General features: G+C 44.4%; 1 protein-coding gene across 1 annotated transcript in view; it reads left to right on the top strand.

Moving 5' to 3' along the window:
- Positions 1–1,224: 1,224 nt before the first annotated feature.
- Positions 1,225–27,182, top strand: part of Elovl7 (ELOVL fatty acid elongase 7) — a 68,580-nt gene continuing 42,622 nt past the window's right edge. Inside the window, exon 1 of the mRNA XM_050160388.1 lies at positions 1,225–1,362. The gene's annotated coding sequence lies outside the window, so the exon portion shown is untranslated. The remainder of the gene's footprint in view (positions 1,363–27,182) is intronic.

The following is a 27,182-nucleotide window of genomic DNA, read 5'->3' as shown; positions in this document are numbered from 1 at the left end:
AAAGTTAAATCAAGATCAGATAAATTTAAATAGACCTATAATCCCCAAGGAAATAGAAGCAGTCAATAAAAATCTCCCAACCAAAAAAACAGCCCAAGACCCGGACAGTTTTAGTGATTTTCAGTTAAACTCATTTTCACTGTACTAGGGTTAGGTCATGGAAGGCTGACTTTCTTGATTGCTCTTGCTTTGTCTACCCACTGCCCCTACCTGTTGAGATTCCCTTTCTATCCTGAGTCCATGCTGTGAACTCAAGCAACCACAGCTCACATGGTGAAACATAGGGCTGGGAAAGACAACCTCTCAGGGATAGACTGGATAGGGTGTGTGTGTGTGGGGGGGGGGGTTCTGGTAGAAAGATCCATTCTAGTTTTTGTTTTTGCTGTAAAAACAGGAACCTCTAGGCTTACATTTTGCCTTCCTATTACGCTTGATTAGAAATTGTTCCAGTGTTTACTATGATTATAGCTAGAGACAGGACTAGACAAATTTTAGAAAAGAAACAGAAAGAAGTCTGGCACACACACACATAGCCCTACATGCATCCAGTTTAGCACTATTGAGCCAACAATCACTGCAGGAGATAGAGGCTCGCCAGACTTTGTTTCTTCCCTCAGTTGTGGTTATTAACCATAAAAAAAGTTGCATGCAGTGCCCTAAAAGCCCCCTGTGGCCCCAATTCAATTTCAACAATTCATCTAATGATAAGAAGGGGGACTGAGCTGGCCCGAATCTGGAATCTGGCTTGTCTTCTCTGGTGGAGGAGCGTGTGTGTGTGTGTGTGTGTGTGTGTGTGTGTGTGTGTGTGTGTGTGTGTGTGTATCTTGTTGGTCTGGTCTCCTTATTGAAGGGGGCTTCCCATTTCTTCTTCCTCTTTCCCTCTAGCCACTCCCCCGACCCCACGGGGCCAGTAGGTATTCCTCATTGCAGATTGTCCTGGAATTAATTCATCAGAGTCACTTATGATGACAGTTTCCACAGTATTTTGGTTTAGCGTGGGGGTGATCCCCAGCTGATGGTATTCATTCTCAGAAAAAAAGGGCACCAGTATAGCAACGGGAACTGACACCCCACAGAGGCCAGGGTCGGCCGGGGCCAAGCTCTGCCGGCGGCGAGGGCGACTGCGGGAGTGGCTGGCAGGGCACTCGCACCCCTCGGCGGCACCTGGCGGCGGCGGGCAGGCGGGCCGAGGGCGGTCCCGGGTGACGCGCTGGGCTGGGAGAGCCGGCAGGTGCCACCCCGCGGGCCTCCGCCCCTCTCAGCCTGGTCGGCGGCCCGGGCAGCAGGGGCCGCTGTGTGAGCCTTGCTCGCGCCGCCCGCCGCCGCCCTCCCTCCCGCGCGCGCTGCTCGCCTCCCGGCGCGGTGAGTGAGGGGCTGCGGGGCTTCGATTTCCTCGGGCTGGGGCAAAGTTCTCGGGGCGGTGGAGCGGAGGGCGGCTGGGGAAGGGCGTGCGAGCCAAGGGGCCAGAGCCGGGGGCGGTGCGGGAGGGCAGCCGCGGAGAGCCGGGGGCCGCATGGGGCTGGGCAGGGCCTCCCTCCCTCCCTCCGGCCGAGGTTGCCCGCCTGTCCTGCGCGCTGCGCTCACCTGCGCCTCCCGGAGCTCTGCCGGCCCGCACCACCAGGGAAGGTCGTGGTCCTCGGGGCGCGGGGGCGCAGACGTGCTATGGGTGGGACTCAGGGAGGGAAGACCGTGCTCGACCTTGGACCGGGGAGGTCACTTTCCCTGCCCCCGGACCTCGCCTCCCAGGCTCCTCTTCCCAAACCAGGGATCCCTTCTTCCTGCTTCTTGTGTGCGTCCCGCCTGCCCGCGGGAGCTCGGGGCGCTGCCTCTTCGGCTTCGGGAGCAGCATCCCGTCCCGGGATGGCTGCTGTGGGCCAGGGAGGGAGGATGAGTTCACAGCTGTGGAACAGGTCGCTCTGGAGACGGAGTGCCAAAGCCTGTCATTTATCGCCTGAGTGTCGGTGGGAAGTGGGCCGTTCCTTCTTATCAGCCGTCGCTGATTCCAATTTACCGGTTGCGGAGGACCGCCTTTTGGGACAACCTGGGGAACTCGGGGGCGGGAGAGGTAGGGTTCGCTGGGCACCCAGGTCCGGACGCAGTAGGGCATACAAGCCCCATTTCCATGGGGAATGCTTTCAGCGATCGGCGATTGTCTATCGAGTCCCCTCCTGTCCCTAAAACAGCCCCCTTCCAAAGCCTTTTCATTCAGCCCTGAGCTCGCAGGTGATCCTGTATTTCACATCTCTCCTGCTTTGAGTTTCTTGCATAAAAGCCATCCTCTCTTTAGTGAGTGCCGCCACTTTCGTACTCCCTGCTTGCTTATTCTCCTAATTTATAGCTTATCCTCAGGCAGAAATAATTCTCCCCCCCCCACAAGGTCATCGAGGACTAGGTTAAAAAAAAAAAAATCCCTGCCCCCTACCCCATAGCAGATGTTTATCCAGTGCTCGGGTCCCTGGCGCTAAATACTTGATGCTGACACCCTTCCACAAACCTGTTAAGTAGACACTGTTTCCAGTTCAGGGTTTGGCCTCCAGCCAGTCAGGAGCTCCTGGCTGCTTGTCTGATGAGCCTGGGAGTTCTCTTCGTTTTTAGTTTTTAGTTTCACTGTGCAGGTTCAAGCATCAGGGTCCAGACTCTCAATCTTTTGTCCATTTTTCTTGTTTGTCTTACTGTAATAGCTAAAACTGGTGTCATGGTCTCTTGATCCCTCTTCTTGTCTCTCTGCTACTGGGTGCCAACGACAGTGGGCCCTGCGCATGTGAAGTTTTAACGCTAGGCTGAGCCACATGCTCAACCCTCTCTTTAAAAGAGAGATAAGTAGATTGATTGACAGGTTGATTTCACATAACTTAGTTTTCAAGTCTACTTAACTTCGATTCAAACTTCGTGGCCCCGTGTCTTTATTTTAGTCTGATATCTGTGAGGACACATTCTAATACTCCCTTTATGTGCTTCGTGTCTTCCCAAAGCTTCTGTAGAAAACGATTTCCGACCCAACCTGGCCACCAAGGCGTCTCCTGCTACTACCCCAATCCCAAGCATGGAATCTTTTTTCCAGTTTTCCTGTGATCTCATCTTGCCTTCATCATTCTCAGCCTGCTCCCCACCCCATCTACTCTTCACCAGCCCCCCACCTTTCCTGCTGTGCACACACAGTGGTCGCTTGTCATACAGTTCTTTTCTCTTATTGGTTTTGAAATAAGGTCTCCTGTTTTCCAGGCTGGCCTGTAGCTCACTAAGCAGCAGAGGATGACCTTGAACCTTGGATCCTCCTGCCTCTACCTCGGAATTGCTGTGATTGTGTAGGAATGTGTCAACACTGCCAGTGTAATAAGTCTGTGTTGGAGAGGGAACCCAGGGCTTTATCCAAGCTAGATCAGCAGTCTACTAACTGGGCCACAGTCCGCAGTCAATATGCATTTCAACTCTTGCTTGTCTTCTTTTGTAAGTGCAAGTGTTTGCTTTCTGTGAGGAGATCCCTAGCAACTTAAGACATTCCATTGTCAGACCTATATCTAGTAGTTGCTTAATAGATGTTTGTAGAATACAATGAACTAAGGTAGCACTGGTACAGTAGCCTCGGTGATAGTAGAAATTAAGCCAGTCTTACAGGACACTCATAATTCTGCCTTGGTAGGCGTGTATTGCCACACTGAGGTACCCAGTCATCCTCACTGATCACAGCATCTCCTGGCTCCTGGTGTGATGTAGGAGCCAATCATATGGGGACTGTGATTTCAAAACAAAATGGGAAGCAACAGTAAGCTTTCTTAAAATAATCTTTTTAAAATTGGAAATACAGCACATAGATAAAAGCGCACCAAACATCCATGAGCAGGTGAGCAGGGGCTATATTTAGGAGTAGGAGGTCTGATTCTGTCAGAACACAGGAGACTGCCGTCGGGACAAACAGGAATCTTTTCACAAGACATGTGGGTCTGAACGAATCTGGAGAGGCCAGGCCATCAAGGATTGGCTGTGCGTGGTAAGGTTTGAGGTGAGGAGAAAAGACTGAAAGGTACTCCCAAAGCCATGGCACCTTGAGAGGAGAATGGTGACACCCGGAGACAGGGGGAAAGTTCAAGAAGTAGGAGTTTCCCCTCATTCAATTGTTGACTTTCTGTGCTGAACCTCTTGTGCCAGCATCCGTTTTAAGATAGAGAAGGATGCTATTTAGGGCCACTGTAAATATGCTAGCAGATAAAATTGAGAAACAGCCTGGAATTTAATGATTCATATCATATGCTATGGAATGTACCACAAGCTGGTCTTTAGAGGGGAGCATTTCTTACGTGTGTTTATGTGACTCATTCAGGGTGGAGCACTTCAAACTTATTGGAAAGTTGAAAACGTCTACAAATTTGGCAGATAAAAGACAGATCATCTAGAGACAGCGACGGTGACACACACCTGTATACCCAGCTTTTGGGAGGTGGAGGCAGGTGAATCAGAATCTCAATATCATCGTTAGCATCGCCATGAGCTGGAGTTCGGCCTGGGCTACATGGGACCCTGTTCAAGAAAACATTTTTTTTTTTGGAGGGGCGGGGGGGACGTTTAGAGAAATGAAATTTCCAACTCTTCCTCATAACTGATACAGACTGATTAAAAGCACATGTTAACTAACACACTGGCCTACGGGAAGTAGCCTTTTTAGAAATGGTAGGAGTAGGTGTATCGCCACATACAGGGCTTGAGTGTTATGGGAATGATAGAGTTCCACAAAGAACACCAGATGCCTGTGAGGGTTAGAAAGGGGAACACAGATTGAGGGGTACACTGGTTGAGGGAATGCAAAAGCTGGTATACGGGAAGTCAGTCTAGAGGTCCTTAAAAATTCTAAAAAAAAAAAAAAAATACTAGCATATGATCCAGCTATACCATTCCTGGGCATGTAACTGAAATTCCAAATCAGCATCCACAGAGACGCTTCCATATATACACGTTTATGATCATCGCGGTAGGCCATGAGGAGGGCGGGAAGGGGGCCGAAAGAGAGGGTAAGGAAATACACGTGACACGGAAGCAGAAGGGGAGCGGGAAGAGAAGAAGCAAGACTGAAGATGGGCGCACACGGCTTCCACGTGTGTTGTGGGGGTTCAAACTTAGGTCCTCACGCTGCACTGCAAGTGTTTTCTTTACCCACTGAGCATCTCCCTAGCACTTGTATGATAAACTAAAGCGGGAAGGTAGAGGTGCACGCCTTTAATCCCAGCACTTGGGAAGCCGAGGCAGGCAGATCTCCGTGAGTTCGAGGCCAGCCCGGTCTACAAAGCGAGTTCAAGGACAGGCTCTGTCTTGAACAAAAACCAACCCCTCCAAAAAATTAGTCATTTTTTGACCATTTTTAGTCAACCTGGTCAGAAATAACACAACACAGACGTGTTCCTTTTAATGTAAGGCACAATGCCAAACCTGGACAAAGTTGTGGTGTTTTACAAGTTACGGACTGAGAAAACATTTGACTTCCTGTCAGACAGAGTGGCTGGCCAGGTGTAGAAACCTGCCCAGGGTGGTGTAGGTTAGTGGGACAGTGTAGTAAAGTGCTGTCACATACAGGTGGGGTGGGGCAGGGCAAACGGAGACAGACCAATAGCTCTCGGGATTGCAGAGGAGTTGGGCAATGGAGAAACGGGTGGTGTATGGGACATGAGATCCAGGGCAAGAAAATGCAGTTCTAAGAACTGGAAAGTGTGTGTGTGTGTGTGTGTGTGTGTGTGTGTGTGTGTGTGTGTTGTTCATGCCTGTAAACCAGAGGCTAATATGGGTTGTCTTTCTCAGTGTTATCCATTAGGAATACTTTTGCATAGCTACAAAAGAGGGCCCAAGATGAGGTTGTCTAGGCAAGCAGGGGCAAGGTTTACTGAAACCTCATTTTGACCTACTGAATATTCTTTTATTTTATCCTATAGTTGGGGGGTGGTGGTGGGGTGGTTCTGGAAGCAGGTAAGGGGCAGGACCTGTAAAGATTGTGTTTGTAACTCAGCCATCTGGTGTTTGACACTTTGGCATTGTGAACTGCTCCTATACAGGTTCTGTCTCATTCCCAATCTGAGTTGGACAAGGCAACTGTCTTCATTGTTTATATTCCCTGCCTGGCTAACAGTCAGCTTGTGTATAGATTTCGGCATAGGAAATGGAGGGTATGAGCATCCTTTGTACTTCGGTGCCTACAGGATGCTCAAATTTAAATTTAAATTAGAAACGCATCTAAATTAGAAATCTCTATAGACTATTACGAGATGCAAATTTTGGTTGTTTTTCAGGCATTGGTTTTAGCTTCAGAGAAATGCTTCGTGTTCGTTCTCTCACAAGCCTTCTTAAGCCAGCAAGGTCTACACAGGGTCCTCTTGTTGCCTACGGGCACAGCAGGAGGAGAGCAGAAAGGGTGTTGCGGTGACATTAGGAGAAGCTTGCAGCAAGGGTTTGAACCCAAGTCCATCTGCACATTCAATTCTTCCCAAGCTGCATAGCAGCTCTGCTGGGTTGATATAGGAAGCGATGTGGGAGGATGATACTATCGTTTTGACAAGGAGTAGGGCAATCCTAAAAATAATGCAGGGTAGACTTTCAGGTCAATGGCAGGAAGGCATGACCCAGCAACAAAGCGGCTTCAATAGCTCAGAACGTTCTTCAGTTCCCTCTTCTTCCTATCTCAAATGCCATGGTAATTTGCTTGGTGCTTTTAGAATTAAACGACGTGATAAGCACAGATCGGAAAAGGAAGAGTGCTTGTTCCTTAAGCGTGACTTCCCTTTGGCTTATCTTCTCTGTCCCTCTTCTTACCCATTTTCTTGTGTGTTTTTTGGATAGACAATGGAGGGCAGGGTCTTGTGGCCCCAAAAGATTTAGGTCTGAAAGATTTACTACTTCCCCTCGTGTTCACTATGTATTCAAATCCTGCGGCTTATTATCCGGTTAGCACACGAGGTTGGCATCGCCCTTCACCCTCTTACCCGAAACTCTAGCAGGTGCGGCAGTAACCTGAGGGAAGGCGACCAGAGTGACTGATGTTCCTAGGAATCTGGAGTCTAAGTGCTGAGTTTTCGAAAGCTTGGGGTGCGCATGTACAGAGTGTTTTAAACCAAGGTGCAAGAGCCAATGCTTACTTTCAAAGGAAAAAATATGAGGGATGGGTAAACCATTTAACATTAAATATAGTTAGTGTTTTTTTACTTTTTAATGTTAGGTTGCTCGTGTCCAATTGTCATTCCTATAGGTAAAAAAAAAAAATGGTTGGATGTTGCCAACTTGCCTGTGGTCTTCCCCTCAGAAAAACAAAGCAGTGTATTGAGACTCTAACATGTTAATCTGATCAGACTACAGGACCTCCTTTCACAGACTGGGCAGTGCCCGAGACTCAGGAACACTCTCCCAGTAACATGTACTGGTCTGGCTGCTGGACTGTTTGCTCAACAGAAGTATATATTTATTGTAAACCCTTTGATTCCAGGTACACTTGTGGTTGCGATGGATAATATAAGTGAGTGTGTGCAACGGATAGAGCTTAAGTTCAGCAGGAAAGAGTATTCTTGTTTTGGCGAAAGGCAAATGGAATTCTTTGGAAAATCCCCACAAAAGTGAGCGCCTAAAAACGTGGTCAGGAAAACTGTAAAAGATCAGAAAAGAAAACTGTAGAAGAAACAACAAACAAAAGGACTTGAGAGCTAATATCCTGTGCTTGCCTTACGAGCATTGTGTTGTTGTAGCATTTTGGTTCCACTTAGAAAATGGAAACTGGAAATCGGAGAAAGTAAAGTCTGGATATGACTTATACCAGAAAAATGTTACTCAGCAGCTCATCCTGAAGGAAGGTCTTGGGGGTGTTTTAAAAGAAAATAGGGAAGTTGTACAAATGTATATAGTTTATGGTAAGGAAAATATTTGTTATAATAAAAGTTGTAAAGTAGTCACCCTGACAACAACAACAACAGCCATAATAATAATAATAAATTAATAATGAACAATAATAATAGTCGGGCAGAAGCAGTTGAACTTTCTGTAGTTACTCATGCCACACTGTAGGAAGTGGTAAGAACTGTCGACTCTGGAGCTGCCCCATCCGCTTGCCTGCAGCAGTAAAGACAAGGGAACCTTGCCATAGGAACCCACCAGCGCATGTGCAATCTTCGCCGCACAGCTTCCCATCGTGATGGTATACACTCAGCTTGTACTTCTTATTCTTAACCGGCCTTTTGGTATCCATATGGCATTTAAATCCACTTTTAGTAATGCGAGCCATAAGTCACCTACAGGAGCACGGAGAGCAGAAACACAGTCTAGATGACCTGATAAAGGGCATCACAGCTGTGTGTCACCTGATAATTGCCCAGTGCTACTATTGTGATAAGTTGAAAGGGTAAGATATCACTTCTTCTAGTTCCAGATAATATGGAAGCACAGCCATTTTTCCTAAGGCATTAACAGGTTAGTGAACAAAATCCAAGTTGTAAAATAAGAAGAAAAAAGTACATATTACAATAACACTTACTGAGCACCGACTCTGTCAGGCTCCCAAGGCCACAGGTCTAGTTAGCTGTGTCTCTTTCTTCAGGGTGGAGCCCAAATGCTTTTCTAACTTATGGTCCGTTTTTCTCTGTGACACTGACTCCGAGTGTGTCCTTACACTGAATTATTTTTGGTGTTGTTCTTAAATTTCCCAACTCCACTCTGGTCTACAGGTGACATTTCTTACTCCTACAGACTTTCCTGTGGAATGTGGAAGGGGCGGGGCTATGCTTTCCTCCATTCACAAGTAGGAAAAGTGTCGCTAAGGTGGAGCAGTGACTACTGAGTCTGAGGCTCCCATGAATCACAGCTGGACATGTTAAAGGAAAATGTCTAGCTTTGGGATCTAGTGCAAGCCAGGGCCCTTCTCTTCCCCCTCACAGTGTTCTTCCTTTCCACTGACCTTAGTACTTGAGGTTGTCTCTTTGAGTGACTGTCCGAGTGTCTTGTTGGAGGTCATATTTGTGAGATTGGTAGGAGTGAGGCTTAATAGTGTTAGGTACTGTGTGTTCCCTAAAAATACCTGTTCAACTTCAACACTGATTTCACCTCATTTTATCAGCGGACAGGAAGAACAAGGGGGAGTTGTCCACTAATTCATCCACAAGAGGCAAAGGCACATCACAGCTATTCAGTCCTTGGGTTTTTTTTATTATTGTTGTTGTTGTATCATTTTGTTTTGAAGACAGGGTCTCATGTAACCCAGACTATCCTCAAAATCTCCATGTAGTCAAAGATGGCTTGGAACTTTGGCCTGTGCCTCTGCAGCCTGTTAAATGCTGCTTTATACATGGTGAGTAGGTGCTCTACCTGCTGAGCAACACTTCCAGTCCTAATCTGTGCCCTTAATCCTAGAAACTAAGAGTCTAGGACTCCAAGAAATTTAAAGGATTTTCTCCAAGGTCTCCTGAGTAGTGGGTGGCCGACCTTGGTCTAGAATAAAAATACTCTGAAAACTACATATTCTATCACTTACTGCGTATACCTGAGGGTCTGTTTTCTGGTATCTAGAAAGCAAGTGTTGGGAGATATATTTCATAATTTATGGATAGGAAGATTATAGTTTGCATATCACTGCATAATTCACCTTCTATTTTCTTCAAAAAAGCAGTATCTAACCACACGATGACCCCAGCATAGAAAAAAGGTCAATTTGGGTCATGTGCTAGTGATCGCTGGAGCAGTAAATGGGCGCTCATGTTGAGGAAGGTGCTATGACTCAAATGATTGGGGTGCTGGTTGTTTTAAAGTAGAAACTGTAAGGTATTATTTCCCAGCTACCCCCCACCCCTAGGAAACTGAGATTTGTAAGTAGGTCTTATAAAGAGAATCTTGACTTGTTTTAGATGATATTCTTCATCAGATTCACTGAAGACGCAAAGACGTTCTTCAAATGAGTAGCGGTTCTTGGTAATTTACATAGGGCATTGATGAAGTGATAATTTTCTTGCGGGTGTCGACAAAGGTGAACTCTTTGAAAGAATTTCTCCAAGGGCCTCAAGACTGGGTTAATTAGCTCTAAAACGCTAGCAGTAAGTACTGTAGAGTCTCCCAAATTTGATGTTGGTCAGTAGATAGCTTGGGAGGGCCCAGAGACACACTAGAACACACAGGATTTGTGCACAGTGTGATCTCTGAGACGGTGTCCAGCAATACCCCAGGCTGTTGATGTAAGAGAGTCGGGAAATAATATATGTAAAATATTAAGTAAAACCTACGTGGCTGTGAAAGGATTAGCTTTAATGTTAGTGTTGCAATGAGGCATTTGTAAGCCACCTACATCAACCTTATCCATGTCAAGGACTGCCAGTCTTGCATCATGATAGTTGTGTGTGTGTGTGTGTGCGCGCGCGCGCGCGCGCATGCGTGTGCAGGTGCATGTGTGTATGAGGCAGAGAGAGAGACAGAGAGAGAGAGACAGAGAGAGAGAGAGAGAGAGAGAGAGAGAGAGAGAGAGAGAGAGTTCTTATTTACTTATTCACTGCAGAGGGGGATTTAATTTTAAAATTCTGCTTGCCGGTTAACAAATGTCTTCATGACATTTTTATACATACTTTGTTTTGGTGATTTCCCATCTTTTCCTCAACTCCATCTCACCGTTTTCATCTCCAACCAGACCCTTCCACTCTAGGTATGATTTGAAGGTGGATTCCATCCCCCCATCACCCTAATTCACTAAGAAAAAAATTTTTACTTAAAAAATGTTTGGATTTTTTTTCCTTTTGAGGGGAGATAGGATCTTGTACGTAGCCTCAGTTGACCTCAAACCCTAAGTCTCTGCTCCTCAGATTTTGGTGTATTGCAGGCCTGAGTCACCAAACCTGACTAATGCTTCTACTCTTTAAACATTACTTTCATATTGACTTGTTATATGCAAGTTGCTGGGCATGTGAAAACCTAGAGGCAGCCACGAGTTCTCATTATCTTGTTTCCACGTTCAAATTAGCAGCATTCGTGTTAGCTCTGTCCACAAATTATATGCTGGATCCACCCGTTGCAATAAGTTATAAATCCTACTGCCTTCCTATGAGCCGTCTCTGCCAAGAAACAAAATTAATTTTTAAAAGCCTAAGTGAGATCATGTGGCTGTGGTGCTTAAAAGCTTACGGCAAGAGTTTTGGTTTCTCAAGACAGTTCTGGAGATAGATGGCGGTGATGATGGCAAACCAGCGCGAAGGAATTCAGTACCAGTGACTTGTGCATTTAAGGACGGTAAAGATGGTGAATTTGAGTTATATGTCTATATTTAAAGAAGTGAAAAAAAAATCCATACTTTAAACTAACAGCCTCTGATGCTTTCCTCTGGCACATAGACAGAAAGCTAAGCTCCTCCCTACTGCAGGAAGACCCCACCTCCTGTCTCTGTAGCATCAAGGCTCTTTCTCCCTACTGCGGGAAGACCCCACCTCCCTGTCTCAGTAGCATCAAGGCTCTTTCTCCCTACTGCGGGAAGACCCCACCTCCCTGTCTCAGTAGCAGCAAGCTTTACTCTCCCTGTGTTCTCTCTGTACTCTGCCTCCGCTCTCCTGACAGGGTTCATTCCTGCCACCCTGGCTTGTGTCTTTGTCCTTGTCTCCCTCCAGACCGCTGAGCCCCCATAACTCTCCAGTCCCTCCATCGGACTGCCCTCAGCTCTTGTGGACCTCTGTCCTCCTTACCCTGTCACGTTACAAACACGATTCCCTTCCTTCCTAACTTTTGCCTCTGTGGCTCTTATTTATGTGTGTATTTATCTTTGCATATGTGTGTGTCTTCCCACAAGACCATAAGTTCCTTGAAAATGGGAACTTAATCTAATCCCAGTGTCAGGAAGGCTGCTTGGCACATAGCAGTTATCAAATTTGTTAAATCAAAGAGTGGAGAGAAGTCCCTTCCTCCGTGACCCTTACAGTTTTGGGGAGTCTTGGCAGACTCGGGTTGAGCTTATTGGCAAGGACGTCAAGGCCCTCTCAGCGGTGCCTCATAGAGAATGACAACCAACTCTGCTCAAAGGGAAATGCTAAATGGAGGTGGAAAGGACAATCTTGGGGACAAAGAGTCAGGCCGCCTAAGTCCTATCAGTGTGCTACTGGCTCAGCAAGAGACTCCGTCTCAAAAGATAGACTGGAGAGTGGTCAAGGATGATTTCTGATGTTGATCTCCCACCCACACACACATACACAAGCCCACATATAAATGTACCTGCACCCATACAAGCATGAGTATATATACTACGCATGCACTAAAAATATGGTTACATATACACTAGCTGTTTTTCCTGACTCAAGGATGATAGAGGGAAATTTCCCCTCCCCCATCTCTCTACTGATCCAAAATAAACATGGGAGAGAATAAAAATATAGCCATATATTAGTAGTCAAGCATGATACTGCCAAAGCCAAGCTTCAGATGCACCTAGTGTTAGATATCCAGTAACACATTCCCAGAAACACCTGTCTCCTCTGCACCATCTGCTCCCAGAGGGCCCATTATATGCACTCAGTTGGATACATCAATAAGGCTGCCTTGCCAGTCCAAGACTACAGTCTCAGCAGCCTTCCCTAAGCCTAGGTCCATCCTTTCCAGCATAGCTGGATGTCTCAGTTAGGGTTTCTAGTGCTGCGATGAACTACCACGTCCAAAAGACAAGTTGGGGAGGAAGGGATTTATTTGGCTTACACTTGCATATTGCTGTTCATCAGCAAAGGAAGTCAGGACAGGAACTTAAGCAGGGAAGGATCCTGGAGGCAGGAGCAGATGCCGAAGCCATGGAGAGGTGTTGCTTACTGGCTTGCTCCACATGGCTTGTTCAACCTGCTTGTTTATAGAATCAAGAACCACCAGCTCGGGGATGGCACCATGCACAATGAGCTGGATCTTCCCCCCCATTAATCACTAATTTAATAAATGCTCTACAGCTGGATCTCATGGGGACATTTTCTCAGTAGTAGTTCCCTCCTTTCAGATGACTCTAGTTTGTGTGTCAAGCTGATATAAGATTGGCCAGCAAACTGGGGATGCTTCTCACAGATAATTTCATCACTTCTCGGCTCATGTTTTCATTAATATATTTCCTAGTGAGTATAAAAAAAGCCAGATTTATGATATAGGTTTTTCTATAATTCTAATGAAAACAAATCTGAAATCTGTACTTCCAGGTAATCAGTAAAATCAGATCATTTTCTGAATATAATGCATTGATCTTAGAAATATGGAGAAAATCTAACAAAAAATAAATTAATAAAGTGAAAATATTGTAACTTCAAAAAAAATGAAAAAAATGCTACCCATAATCCCTTCAAGCAGAAATAACAATTTCTAACATTTTGGAAAATTGCCTCCCGGCCTTATATAGACATTTTTTAAAGTTGTTGAACTTTTACTTTTTGATCTCAGACAAGATCTCACTGTTAGCTCAAGCTGGCCCAGAACTACGTAGCCCAAGCTGGCCTCAGAAACATGGATCCACCAGCCTCAACATCGAAAGTACTGAGGTTAGAGATGTATGCCACCAATATGCCTGACCAAGCTTTTCTTGAGAAAAGAATAATGTAGCTGAATATCAAATATTTAAAGGCTAAAGCAAAGGCTTTACAACATGAAAGTTTTATTTCTTCCTCAAAAAAAAATATTATGGAAGTCTTCCAACGTGATTAAATAGAATGATAAAATGGACTGGATGGATCATCGCCTAAACTCCAGGGTAATCTTGTTTTACCTGTTACACTTTATCTCTGAAATCTAAGGGTTTTAAAAAAATACAATAGGGATATCACACCCAAGAAGTTTAAGATAATAACTCAATGCCAAAAAGCAGTAAGCAACAGAAAACATTTGCAATTAAAACCCCTAAGGCAAGGACAAAGAGGGCTATGCAGCCTGTTTCACAAACAGCCAGATTAGCTTCGTCACCTCCAAACTCTCAGTGCATTGGGAAACCTGAGGAGTGGGGTGGAGGAAAGGTCAAGGAAGGGAGGGGGCCTTGGGCCAGGGAAGCTGGGGTTTAAGCCTGTTGCACCTACTCCCTAAGTAGAGACCAACAGAAAGGTTAAGCCTGTTGTAGCCTTTGGACCCAGACCTGGTCCCAGGGAAACTTGGCCAAGGGAATCTCTAGCTGAGTCTTGAGACATCCCAGTTCTCTTCCCGTGTAGAAAACCCAGGCAGGCAACAGGCTCACTTCTAGAATTTAGACTTCTAACTAAGGTGGTCTCTTCTGAGCAATGTTTCCATGATGGCCTTTTAAAGAGTATAGGAATTATTGAACTATTTCAGACATCACCATGCTATGTTGGATAAAACCATACAAGGAAGGACGCCTTCCTTGTCCTTTACTAACCAATCACCCAGAAGGAAAATACGTGGTACTTGAGGGTCCTCCATATAATTGTCTAAGAAGAACATTTTCAGTTTCCCTATAATGAGATTTGTAAAGATTTGCCGTAATCACTGCTACAGGGCAGGCCTTGTTTTGATCTTAATTTCGGTTTCTGGAGGGACATATAACCAAGGCCTATAAAACACCACTTTCTATATCTTCCCAGGAAAACAGTGGGGTAAAACGTGACACGTTCCCTTGTTTCTGCAAAGTGGCTGCGTTTAGGAATGTATTTCAATGACTGACATGTATGATGTGTGTGTGTGTAAGAAGTGGAAACTAGTCTCACTTTAAAGGGGTCATGGGATCTGGGGACCGAGCTGGCTTCCCCTAGTTGCTGGATACCACATTCTCCAAGAACTTACTTCCATGCAAAACTGTCCAAGGCCTCCTCCTCCACTTTGGACATCTCTCTCGGGGCTAATCTCTGCTCCCCCACACCATCCGTTCTGTTATTCTGTGCTTCAGTCCGTCTTGTGCCATGGCTGGCTCTCCAGCCCCACACCTGCTGCCACTCTGAAGACTCCAGAGTCCCTTCAGGTGCTGGGGTGTGGGCAGTCTAGGTTTTCCTAGTCTGGCCTGACTGATAACCTCTGTCATGGTCCCCACCCACTTTCAAAGCCTATCTTTTGCGCTTAGCTGGAAAGACGCCAAGAGCCTGTAATTAGATCTCAGGTCCCCTCCACGGTCCCCTCCACAAGCCACAGCCTCTGGCTTTTCAGCTGGCAGATCTCTTCTCCTCCCTCTTTAGTGACCCTTTGGTCTCCACTGGTCCCTTCGTCTTCTTCTCATTTCCATATACATTCGGCCAAACGACTCTGAGCTAATACCACAGTGGTCCCTGGATGTAATCCAAGTCTCTCAAAGTTTGTTCTTGAAAACTGGATAAAGGAAGAATTGGTCAGTTCATGGATTTCAATCTTCCCTACACACTAACCAATACTACTTAATCCTTTCACTCAGCCCCTCTCTACCTTGACTCCATAATAGAATCATTTGTGAACTTTAAAAAACAATCCCATTGTCCGTGCTATACGGAGTGACACACACACCTGTAACCTCAGCGACTTGGGAGGAAGAAGCGGGGATAGGGAGAGTGGAGTCAGCCTCCACGGTCTCTAAAACAGCAAACGCCATTCAGCTGCACAAAGATGCCTACTGCCAAGGCCAGTTCAGTCTGGAATTTTGGCGTGTGACCCAAGTATCAGTATTACTCCATGTTCTCCAGATGATGCTGTGCCACCAGGAGGATGTTTACTTCCCGTTGCCCCAACAGTGATCCTGTTCTTTCACTAATTTTGAAGCCCTCCTATGGAAATGAAAGAGGGTATTATATATTTTCTCTCATATGTGGAATCTAGATTTAAGTATACACACACACACACACACACACACACAAATAAATATATGTAACAAAGATAAAAGGCCCCTATCAGCTAAGCATGGTGGTTTAAGGTTTGTAGTCTCAGCACTAGCTAGATGGGAGGCTGAGGCAGGAGGATCAGGAATTCAAATTTACCCTGAGGTACACAATGACATTCTTATCACAGAGGGGCAGGGGAAGGTCCCTCTACCTAACTACATCTTATAACCTTAAGCATTTAATGCCATTGCCTACTTTGATTAAAAAAAAAAAAACTACTACTTTGATGAAAACAAAAACCAGAAGATTTTGCAGATGAGTTCTCTGTAATGAATTTTTTGTTTGCATCTCACCGAGGCCTAGTTAGTGCCAGGTATCGGGCACAGGGTGACCAAGAGAAGAAATCCATGCCCCCTCATGCTGGCAGTCCACAGATGCCTATGTCCAGGTCAGTTGAGCAACCCCAGCAATGTGGGAAGCGCTATGCAAGCTTGGCAAGGGGCCTTAGCTCACACTTGGGCTCCAGCAAGCATTCCATTCCTGCCTCCTACTAACGCACTTAGATCATGCCCTTCTTTCCATGTCCCCTTCTCAGAGAAGGAACTCACTGCTGCCCTGGTGGGGGAAAGTATACCAGGAAAGCCGAGAGCTAGCCTCGGCTAATAACTGACTTGGCAACCAACCTGTGATGTGTAGAAAAAAAAAAAATCACAAAAATCCAAACCACCAAAACCAAGGGAATGACCTAAGCTTGATTTTGCCTATTTTCTCTCTTCTCTAGCTTTCGTGACTATAGGCTGTTGAAGTAGGCTGATCTATTCTGTCTTTACATTTGGCTTTGCCTTGGGAGTCAGCCTTCTCTCCCTAACCTAAGCCATAGGTAGAAGCCATTCTTCGCTATCACAATGACCTATCTGACACGCGGATGGTTTTCATCGCCTTCTTCAGAATTTCCTCACTTCTGTTTTTGTTGTCTTTTTGACATTTCCCTTCTTATCTCTGGGATTCTTTCTCCCAGCACACTCCTTAAATAGCGCTATTCTCCACAGGTCTATCCTTAGGTGGCCACCATTCTCATTCATCTGTTACTGCAGGTTGAATCCACAACAAGGTGTGGCGGTTTCCAAAATCTGCAGACCCTTCATCCCGGCCTTCCTCTTAAATACCTGCCGAGCATCTCCACCTGAGTGATGCATAAGGTTGTCACACCGTGGTTTCCCAATGCCCTGCTCTTTCAACCTGTCTCTCTGTCCCTGTTGCTTATCTAATCTGGTGGCCCCAACCTCGGAAGCGTTAGTCATTCTCTCTGGTGACTGAGTCACCAAGCCCATCTGTATTGCTTCATAGATGTTTTTGATGGTGTCCCCCACTGTTACACATACATCTACACACTGTGCCCTAAATGAGACCGAGTTCTCATTTCTCAGAGGTGGTTGCTGTGAAATCACACTTACTCTCTCTGCCATCAGGGCCACTCCTAATTGTCTCTCTTGCAGATGATTGGCCTCCAGCCAAGTCCTCAAGAGTCTGTGTCACAGGCCTTGGTCTGGAGTGAGCGTGGGTTGTCAGTGTGGTGGGAGCTGGAGAACCGTGTGGTCGAGCTCTTCCCCACACCGAGCGTCTACACAGGGTTTCACCTCTGGGAAGTCCACACTTCTTCCACGGCATCTTGTCCCATCCTTCATTTGCTCCCTCTCCTCAGGAGGCTTCTCTCTTCTACTACCGGAAAGCCCCCAATTCCAACCATTCCTTAAGAAATAGTTCAGCTCTCATATCTGCCCGCAAAACTTGCTTAAAAAATATTCACATCTTTATTAGTTTATTCGCTGATACATTTTGGATGCTGCCTTGTCCCATGCAGAAAACAAGGCTTATGATGGGGGTAAGGTGCTTATATATTAGAAGGCGTTACATGAGTGTTTTTCAAACGACTCAAAGTGCTCCAGCCACGGCGGTGGGCCATTTGGGCTTTTTATCTGTTTGTGTTTGTTCGACCCTCAGTCAATAAATAATCCCATTATACATGATGACTAAGTTAGTTGCCCCACAAGTGACTCACCTCACAACTCAGCAAGACCTCAGCTAGTCTCTACCTTGCTCAACAAGCGTTCCACACTTCCCTTTCAGGGGATGTCAGGTTTCTGACCGCATCTCCAAACGGGTACCTTTGATTTCTGGACCTGGCTCCTGCCACAGGAAACCGTTTGCACATCCTCCTCACCTTTGCCATATTTTGTGATAAGAGTCTGCATCAGGCAACCCCTGCAGTCCACCTGAATAGTTCAGCCAAAGGGGAAACCCAAAGCCTGCTGGGAACTCGATCGGCCCTGTAGATAAATGGAAGCCTATCTTTACGGTGTGTCCTTTTGGGGACTCCCGCCAAGGACAGGAGAAGCATGGCAGAGGATGCCAGAAGGCAAGAGACAAGGCTAGAGAGAGCATAGTGGAGAGCCAGGCGGGGTAAAGTTCATGTGTGCAGCAAACACCTTGCCCGTCACCTGTCTTATCATTCTTTCTTGGCATTGAGATTTGAAGCAAGCACAGGTTTTATTTTCCGTGGGCAGTCTTTGACGAAACATGGCACGGGGCACATTAGAGCAGGTCACCTTAATCCTTAGGAGAGGACATTGAGCAAAATGGAAAGCTGACAAGTCGGGAAGTCTGGTTAATAAGTTATAGCAGCATTCCAAGCGAGAGATTAATAAGGGCCAGGGAGCGTGAGCAGAAGGGGTGAAGGAAGGAGAAAGGACTTTCAGAAGAAGTACCAGTGACAGGGGAATGAACTTCAGAGTCATTGGAGGTCAATAAAGCTTAGAAACGGCGTGCAGTTTCTGTGCTGGGTTATTGATCCAGGTCATTGGGAAAGCCCATCATAGAGGAGGAAGTGATTGGAGACACAGTCGTAGAAGAGGAAGTGATTGGAGTCCGAGGATGGTGTCCCAGCCAGGCTTCTCCTGTCTGTATTGTGTGCTGACCTCTGGCATAGATTCCATTAGGTTTATGTGCTTTTGAGTTTCATGAGAATATCTACCACGTTTTCCATCCCAAGCACTTGTCATAAAGCCTCACACATGGAACAGACTCAACATATGGTTGCTAGGTTAAAAAGATAGTTTATTAGTTTTTTTATTACATCACAAAGTCAGTGAATTTAAACAGCATGAATTTATTAATGGACCTGAAGTTCTTCTTGGCATGGCTTGATATATCTGCTATCATGCCTGTTTCACAAGGCCCCAAAGCAAAGTATTGGTTGATTGGGCTCATTTTATTAATATTTTGCATTTATTTATATGTGTGTGTGTGTGCGCACTCATGTGTGCTGCAGTATGCGTTAGTATATACATGTGGAGGTCAGAGAACAACTTGTAACTACATTTTGTGCTTCCTCCATGTGACTTTCTGGGATTGTCCACAGATCTGGTGACAAGAGCCTCAATGCGCTGAACTATTTCCATGGTTCATATTCTCTTACCAGGAGAAAAGCACTTCCAAGGTCGGTTAGGCAGAGTCTTTCTGTGTGGTTGCAAGGCTAACGTTCTCATTTCTTGGGCAGTCAGGAAAGGGCCTCTTTCCAGCCCTGAGTGAGGGCCTGAAGTCTCGAGGGCAACAATGGTTTGCTCCTTTGCCCCCTGGCCAGACACGGCGCCTTGTTTTTAAGGGCTCATGTAATTAAATAGAGCCTACCACGACAATCCAGGCTAATCTCTATTTTAAGGCCTGCCACCTTAATTACATCGGTAGACTCTGTTGTGTCAGGTAACATTGTCACAGGTGAGGCCCTGGATGCCTATTATAAGGGGACATTGCTTTGTCTACCACCGTTGTAACTGTCTATCTAATCACAGAAGGGTTATGATCATGGCTCTTAAACATGTGTATGTTGGCTTCTCTTGTTTGTTCAAGGAGGCACGAGGATTCCAGATTTTCTCAGTATCAACAAAATGAGAACAGATTTCGGGGAAGCTATCCAGCTTCTGCTCTTCCAAGCCATTAGCCCCTTTATCCATTCTGTGTGTCTGTCTGCCTCATCTATTCAACCATTCGTTCACTCATATACATTTTGATACTGACTTTAAGAGTCTAGACTACAAGGTGAGGGGGGCGATGTAGCTCCATGGGGAGTGCTTATCCAGCCTGCATGAGGCTTTGAGTTCAATCTGCAGGCCTGTTTAGCTGGGCAAGGTGGTGCGTTCCTGTAATCTCTGCCCTTGGGAGACAGGAACAGGAGGATCAGAAGTTCAAATTCATCCTTGGCTGCGTATCTAATTCAAGACTAATTGGGAATAAATGACATGCTGTCTTTAAAAAAGAAGAAAAAGAGTATCCAGGCTGGGTTATGGGTTTGTACAATGATTTATCCACAAGGATAAATCCCATCAGATTTCTCTTAGATCATGTTTAGTTTATTGAGGTCTATATCACATTGCTTTTTCTTTTGGTTTAGTTTTGTGTTTTGAGGTAGTCTCGTGTAGCTTAGGCTAGACCTACACTTCTGGTGTAGCCAAAGATGGTTTTAAATCCTTGATCCTCCTGTCTTTCCAGGAGGATTACAGGCACACACTAGCCCTCGGAGATATGCTAAAGTTTCTTAAAGCCATAAGCCTGGTTGTGAGTTTGCCCTGTGCTGATGAAGTTTTGCTTTCTAGTAGGGGATTACTAGTTTGCAGTGTGTTGTGGCTTCAAGCCCTTACCAAGTGCTCAGTAAATATGTAATTGAGGCAATCACTGCCTAATTTGCTCCCTTCTGTATGTGGCCATGCAATTTAGACACATTAATAAGCACGTATTATTATTTTAACTTTGTTTAAATAGGCAACAGATGTCATCAGCTGCTTATTACTCTGCAGAGACACTCTGGGCACACACAAGGAAGCAATTCAACTGTACCCAGCCTTATTATTCATATTCAGTGATAATTTCATAGCAACATAGATAAATCGACTTCATCCTTACGTTTTACAGCTCCATTCTTTTTTTATGACATGTTATTTCATTTTTATTAATATATTATGCCAGTTTATTAATGCCTCTTATTGGTGGACACTCAGATTGCTTCCATTTCTTTCCTGTTACAGATTATCACAGCAAACAAGTCTCCTGTGTGTACCCTTCACACAAATATAAGTACGCCCAAAGACCATTCGTGCCATGCTAGGTTTTGCCAGTTCACCTCAAGAAGGTTAGACCAATCACATTCCCACCACAATGCACAGAGGTTCCTCCCGCCCAGATCAACATGGGTTCTCAGACTTTATGGACTCAGTCAACCAGATATGTGAAAATGGTATTTGAATTAACACTTGGGCCTGCCACATGAGTAAATGACATTAGAGAATTTTTGTGTGTACAGTATGTTGGAACCATTTGTATCTTCCTTTTTTCTCATTTGTTTGTATCTTTTGTCCATTTCTTTTATGGGATAGATGATTTTGTTTTTAATTTATTTGGCAATAATCTTTATGTAGTAGGAAAAGTAACTTTCTAGGGATATAAAGTGTCTGTAGTTTTCTTTCAGTTTGATTTATTGTCTGATTTTTTTTTTACTTAGTTTGAGATATATACAAATCTTTAACTTATTTTAGGTGGTCTTGTTTAGTTCATTTTTAAGCCTATGACTCTATGCTTTCACTCACGGTTAGAAAGTCCTTCCTCTGTCCAGTAGTATGAAATAATCATTTGAGGTTGTACAAAGTATTTTTAGATCTTTATTTTTAAATAATTATAAATTATAAGAAATTACGATGTCAGCACAGAAATAACCTGGAGCCCACACTTGGCTCTCCTGGGATATTAAGTATTATATGAATTTCACGTTTTTATATTTTTGACCCACCTGAAATTTATTTTGGTATGAAATGGGACTGGATATGGCCGTGAATGTCTATGATCTCAGCACTTGGGATTCAGTAGAACGAGAACTAGGAACTCTAGGTCATCCTCAACTACCTAGTAACCTCAAGGCTATCCCTAAACCCTCCTTACATGAGACCCTGTCTCAAAACAAAAAAAAAAGAGAAAAAAATCCAACCAAACGAAAAAAGAAAGAAACCAAACAGATATGGATGTCAAGTTACTTTTTTCTAATTGACTTCTGTTGGTCCTAATATCTTAAAGTTATATGACCCATATTTTCCCCAGTGACTTAAGCACGTAAGAATAAAGCAAGTGCCACATTCCTGTATGCAATGGCTAGTTTCATAAGCATTAAAGTACAACAACTAGAATAGGACATGACATGCCTTGTTAGCTTCTGTTTTTCCAAATACCTGTCCAGACTGCCAGTCCTTGTTTCAAAATACCGTTATGGTGTAAGTTGGCCTATTTCTCTTGTATTGGCTTTGGGTGGTGTGGGCTGTGCTGGGATCTAGGTGAATAAACATCTATGCCCTGCCCTGAAGGAGTTTGTCTATTAGGGTAAAGCATTTAGACTGATGTGCTTAAGGTGAACCGTGTAGTTAATCTTGCAGAGCCCTGGCCAGCTTCAGGCTGCTCAGATCTTGGATTATCAAACAGCCTGACAGAACTGGGATGTGGGTTCTGGGACCGTGATGCTTTTGACTTACTGCTCCGTGCCGTGCCGCCTGTCTGCCCAAGGTGTCATTTAGTCCAGTGGACATAAGATAACACCTGCCACAACTTGTGGGCTACAAGGTAACTCTGCTGTTCCTTCTGTGCTTTAGTATACCTAATACTTAGACAATTTCAACTTAATTTCATTTAAAAATACTTTCTTGTGTATAGTTCGTATTTATAAGATAACCATTCTAAAATTCTTATGTTTCAGAGAATCATCTAATCTAGGGACCCGTGAGGGTTTTCTGACTTTACTAAAGGAGAAATAAGATGTTCAAGTACTTATTTAATTGTCTAGATGTACATTTGTATAATCCTAAATCCTCTCTCTCCTAGCTATATAGTCCTAATATATATTATTATATCTTTTATATCTAATATATTACATTAGATATTAATCTCATACAGGTTTGAAGTACTAGACATATTTTTAAAAATGTAAGGTATTTTCATATGGGTTATTTAGAGAGAAATCTTGCTAGAAACTTAAAAATCCACTTAAAATCACATTTGCTATATAATGTATAGCAGCCGCCTTGACTTCAGTGTGTTCTGTAACTTGCCAGTGTGTATCTAAAGGCCACCTCTTAAAACTCCACCTGAGCTTCGGATGGAAAGCTCCTGGTTTGGTGCTCTGTGGGAGGGTTTGTTTCTCACCTGCAGTGTGGTCCAGGTGAAGTTTCTCATCCAGTAGAGGTTTTAGGAGACAAATGCAGTTGAGAAGGAAGGGGAGTTCCCAACTCTGCTTCACCTTCCTCTTGCTATTAAGAATTAGTATGCAGCAAGGTAAGATCTTCCAGGCGATTTTGTTCATTTTCTGGGAGTTTGTATCTCTGTGGGTTTCTGTGGCCAATCCCTGGAGGACTTTCTTATGGACACAAATCACTTGGCGTGTTTGTGACGGAAGGCTGTACTCTGACAGTCTGCTGAGTTAACACAAGGCCAGTCATGCCCAAGAAACCTGTTTGTAAAGTTGAATTCCAAGTCATCCATTTGAAACTGGTCACATAAACAAAGCCAAGGCTGAGTAAATGTGGCTGATTCTACTCAGGGAGTCCACGTCTAGAAAAAAAATGTGGTTTAGTGAAATTAAAGCTAAAAGAAATAATTCTGTCTGCCTAGAGGTTACTCTGTGTTTTAGTGTAACATATGTTAATTTATATATATATTATATAACAATATATTACACATACAATACATAAGAATGCAAAGTATTTGTACTATAGAAAAAGTATGTGTCTGTCTATCTATCTATCTATTTATCTATCTATCATCTCTCTGTAGTGTGTGTGTGTGTGTGTTTGTATGCCTTGGGTGGGAGTAAGAGTAGCTCGTCTATCTATCATCTATCTATCTATCTATCTATCTATCTATCTATCTATCTATCTATCATCTATCTCTATCTATCTATCTATCTATCTATCTATCTATCTATCTATCTATCTATCTGTAGTTTATGTGTGTGTGTGTCTTTGTGTGTGTGTGTTTGTATGCCTTGGGTGGGGGTGAGGGTAGCTCATCTATCTATCTATCTATCTATCTATCTATCTATCTATCCATCTATCTGTAGTGTATGTGTGTGTTTGTGTGTGTGTGTTTGTATGCCTTGGGTGGGGGTGAGGGTAGCTCATCTATCTATCTATCATCTATCTATTTATCCATCTATCTGTAGTGTGTGTGTGTGTGTTTGTGTGTGTGTGTTTGTATGCCTTGGGTAGCACATGAGGGTAGCTCATCTATCTATCTATCTATCATCTATCTATCTATCTATCTATCTATCTATCTATCTATCTATCTATCTGTAGTTTATGTGTGTGTGTGTGTCTTTGTGTGTGTGTGTTTGTATGCCTTGGGTGGGGGTGAGGGTAGCTCATCTATCTATCATCTATCTATCTATCTATCTATCTATCTATCTATCTATCCATCTATCTGTAGTGTGTGTGTGTGTTTGTATGCCTTGGGTAGCACATGAGGGTAGCTCATGTGCTATAGCACATGTGTAGAGGTTGGAGAGATGGAGGAAACTCCCTTGAGGGTCCATGAATCTGCTCTCTCTCTCTTTCCACTTAGGTCCCAGACATTGAGCTCAGGTTATTGGAACTTCACAGCGGGCTTAGACCTGTTGACCCACTAGGTTGTAATTCTGCTCTTGAAATCTGTTAGAATAGGACTGGAAAGTTGGCTCTGCAGCTAAGAGCACTTGCTGCTCTTCCAGTGGACCTTGGTTAGGTTCCTAGCCCTTCCAGGTAGCCCTGGCAACTCGGATCTCAGCAGCTATGTTTTGGAGACAGGGGAGGGACCTCTGCTTTTCAGTTTCATTTCACTCTGTCTTGACCAACAGAATCACTGCAACCTACTAACGCTTGTATGCCTCAGAAAATTGGATTTATTTGTTGTTTATTTAAGGGTGAATAAATCATCCTTACTGGCAGGCTAGCTCTCTTTTAGTACCAATGAATAGGGTGAACAGGCCTCTTTACCCTGTCACATTCAACTACATAGTAACCTTCAATTTGTGATCATCTGACTCCGTGGGTAATTTGACTTGGAGATTTTTGCCTTTGAATCGAGGGAGTCTTCCCACTTAGGGACCTGGTCTGCTTGTTGGGGCTCTCCCTCTATTCTCTGAGACTTCTTTATATGGTCAGTTAGGTAGTATTAACAATAATGTGAACGGCAGCCATCTCAGGTTTACAGGTCAATCTGATTACTGGTAAGCAATCAGAGGTTGCTGGACTAGATTGAATTAACATCCCATTAGATGTTCCCAAAGTGCATTTGGTGCATCAGAATGATGCCTTTTTAGACAGCCTAACCCTACTTACCCTGTAACTGGTCTGCTTAACTCTGACTGCCTCAAAGAAAACTGACTTCTTCCCATCTGCCTTTTTATAAAACACCCAGTGTAGCTGTTGCCATAGTGTAGGATCTATCCATTCTAACTGTTTTGCTTGATGCTGAACTCCACGAAGGTAATCACTCAATATTACCTACTTTTATTTTTTCTAGTAGAATTCATGGCCTCATACATTACATGCTAGGCAAGCACTCTAGCACTGAGCTATATACCCATCCATTATTTTTCTCTCTCTCTGTATATACACACACACATATATGTGTATATATAACTTAAGACTACTCCTTATATGCTATTATATTTATGTATATTACATCTATTAAAATAAAATATGTACACTTATATTCACACACACACACACACACACACACACACACACACACATATATTTAAGTTACCCAGGTGAGATTGAAATCTTCCTGCCAGATTCCTTGGTATGAGATTTCAGTCTTGGGCCACCAGGACTGGCTTGTTCACTTTTCAAAATCATCACTAACTGGACTTAGAGATATGGCCAATGATTAAGAATATATACTGCTCTTCCCAAGGACTGAAGCCCGCTGCCTCTAACTCCAGTTCCAGGGCATCCCATGACCTTTTCTGACCTCGATGGCTACAGTACTTACATGTACAAACTCACACACAGACACACATACTTAAAGATAAAAAATCAAATGCTTCTTAAAATTGTATTAATTGGGACATATAGTTCATATCCCATAGTCAGCACATTTAGAGTGAGTGTTTCTGTTTTTGATTTCATAGTCATCACTACAAATCACCTAAGAACATTTTCTTTAAAAAAAGAAAGAAAGCCAGGTGTTGGTGGTGCACGCCTTTAATCCCAGAACTCAGGAGGCAGAGGTAGTCAGATCTCTGTGAGTTCGAGGCCAGCCTCGCCTACAAGAGCTAGTTCCAGGGCAGGCTCCAAAGCTACAGAGAAACCCTGTCTCAAAAAAAACTAAAAACAAAAAAAACCCCACAAACCTTGCATTTATTTATTTGTTTGTTTGTTTAGTGTGTGTGTGTGTGTGTATAGGACAGTGTGTTTACCACCATGACACACTGTGGTTAAAGGAGAAGTTGCAGGGGCCAGTTCTCCCCGCCCACCATGTGAGTACCACTAGTCCACCTTAGGTCATCAGGCTTGGTGGCAAGCGCCTTTCCCTACTGGGCCATCTCGCCTGCCCGGAACATCCCCATCAATTCCATCAACAATCATCTCCTGCTCTACTCCCTTCTCACTGGCACTGGCCCAGTCAACGGCCAGTCTTCTTGCCTTTTCTGGACATTTGTGTGAACCACAGCATTTGTGGTCTTTTGTGACTCCTGTTTTTCTTTCCGACACCACGGCAGGCCGTGTTAAAGCTTCTAGAGCTGGAGTCCACGCTGAATCCTTTAAGGAGGATCCATTGGAGAGCAGCTGTGAGAACATCTCTTAGTGTTGCTGCAGCGAAAATGTTTCTAGTTGGATCTTGGCCATAGGCCAGTTCCCCATTGCAAGGCCAGTCATTGCCTTCCTTGACCTTTGCCTCAGCTGGCTCTTTGATGCTTAGCTGAGCGCTTCACGGCACCCTCAAATATTTACTTAAGAAACCTAGACCACTCAAAGCAAGTCGGGATTTCCTGGATAATGTATCAGAGAATTGCGCGTGAGAACCATGGTTCTGTCTCCTGTTTCTGGAACTGAGGCTGGGTAAGAGGGAGGCCAAGGACAGTCAGTGTGCCACTGGAGCTGGGTTCTCCATCAGCACAAGATGGCCCAGACTCAGAGTGAAAGCTTTCAGTAATCAGGAATGAAAGTCGGGGTGTTGAAGGCAATCACAATCATACATGGTTCCAGCCATAAACCTGTGACTCACTTGTAGTCTACCCATGTTGCTTCAGGAACTGGTGCTCCTTCCTTTTCATTGCCGAGTGCTATTTCACTGTATGGACAGACCAGATTTTTGGCTTATTAGTTGCCATGTTTTTTTATTTTCTTACTTTTGGAGAGTAATATGACTGTGAATAGTCATATA

This window comes from Alexandromys fortis, unplaced genomic scaffold (genome assembly GCF_014885135.2).
Source record: "Alexandromys fortis isolate MF-2015 unplaced genomic scaffold, M_Fortis_MF-2015_v1.1 scaffold_76, whole genome shotgun sequence".
NCBI classification, from domain to species: Eukaryota; Metazoa; Chordata; class Mammalia; order Rodentia; family Cricetidae; genus Alexandromys; species Alexandromys fortis.
This window is presented reverse-complemented; position numbering and strand designations above follow the sequence as displayed.